This window comes from Crocuta crocuta, unplaced genomic scaffold (genome assembly GCF_008692635.1).
Source record: "Crocuta crocuta isolate KB4526 unplaced genomic scaffold, BGI_CrCroc_1.0 scaffold3, whole genome shotgun sequence".
NCBI lineage: Eukaryota > Metazoa > Chordata > Mammalia > Carnivora > Hyaenidae > Crocuta > Crocuta crocuta.
In genome coordinates, this window is record NW_027529934.1 from 16,486,940 (window position 1) to 16,488,386 (window position 1,447).

The 1,447-nt window shown below is 46.0% G+C and overlaps 1 protein-coding gene across 1 annotated transcript in view; it reads right to left on the minus strand.

Annotated features, from left to right (window-relative positions):
* TNN (tenascin N) overlaps positions 1 to 1,447 on the minus strand; it is a 65,838-nt gene that overhangs the window by 1,200 nt on the left and 63,191 nt on the right. The gene's annotated exons all lie outside the window — the stretch shown is intronic.

Here is a 1,447-nt window from a genome sequence, read left to right on the forward strand (position 1 = left end):
CTGAGCTCTCTGCCGGGCAGCAGAAGTTAGACACACTGGTGACTCAGAAGACCCCCCCCACTACCGCCACCGCCACCTGGGGTTGGGAGGATAGAGTGTGAGCCCAGGGGCCAGGGAGCCTACAGCAGCAGCAAAGCTAACACAGGGTCAACCTGGCCGGCAACAGGCACACTATCTTTGGCTCACTCTTTTCCGTTCCAAAAAAATTAAAGGCAAAAATAAACATATTAATTGGCCAATCGTGTAAAATCATTTTCAATTTAAACTGTTTAGATACTAGCTCTGGGGTAACAAATAGCCTGCTGAAAACTAAATTTCATTTTACGTCTTTTGACTGGTGAGCGCAATAATATTTAATTCACTTAATAACCTTGCAACCTGGCCAATAAAGAGCCCAAGTGACCAATTTTATGTATTTTAATTTGTGAGGTAAATAATAAACAAGAAGCTAAATGCCTTGCAGACTGTGAAAAGCACATTAACCAGATGAATGTCTTTTATTAGCAAATATGGGGATGGTTTAGGGCATGCTGGCTGCTCATTTCAAATATTTGATCTCTGATCACAGGCTTTCCTGAGTCAGCCCACATGCTGCCACCATGATTCATGGACCCCCCCCCACCTTGGCCTCCCTGGGAGAAATTTTCTTCTTCTCTTTGAAAAATCACAAAAGGATTGGGAGTCCCCGCTGTCTGGTCAGGGCCAAAGTAATCAAACTGTACCTGGACTTGAGATGTGCTAATGTTTACAGTAACGTCCCTTACAAGGTAGTTCTGGGGAGAGGTGGCTTCCTGAAGGCTAGAATAGACCCAGGGTGGGAAGTTAGAAACCCAAGACGGGGAGGAGTTCCTGGCAACAAAGATACCATTTTCAAGAAGCTGTATGGGAGCAGCCAGGAGATGCCTGGCAAGGAGTCAAGATGATGTCCACAGGTCGTGGAGGTCTGAGAAATCACTGGCAGGAAAGTTTCAGGGCAAGGAAGGGGGGAGGAGCCATCAGGAACTCAGCCCTGTGTGCACCTCCTGAAATGGAGAGAGCAGTTTAGCACAACACTCTGGGGAAGATCCTGAGTGGCTCTGGATGAAGTAAAAGTGGGTCAGATCAAAGGCAGAAAGGACTTTGTTTTCCTGGTGATCAAAGGGCTTGAGAAAAATAGCTCTGGTTTCACTGGGAGAACAACTAGAAAGAGTTCTGAAGTGTCTGTTATGAATGGAATGTTAGTCCCCAAANGCCCTGTGTGCACCTCCTGAAATGGAGAGAGCAGTTTAGCACAACACTCTGGGGAAGATCCTGAGTGGCTCTGGATGAAGTAAAAGTGGGTCAGATCAAAGGCAGAAAGGACTTTGTTTTCCTGGTGATCAAAGGGCTTGAGAAAAATAGCTCTGGTTTCACTGGGAGAACAACTAGAAAGAGTTCTGAAGTGTCTGTTATGAATGGAATGTTAGTC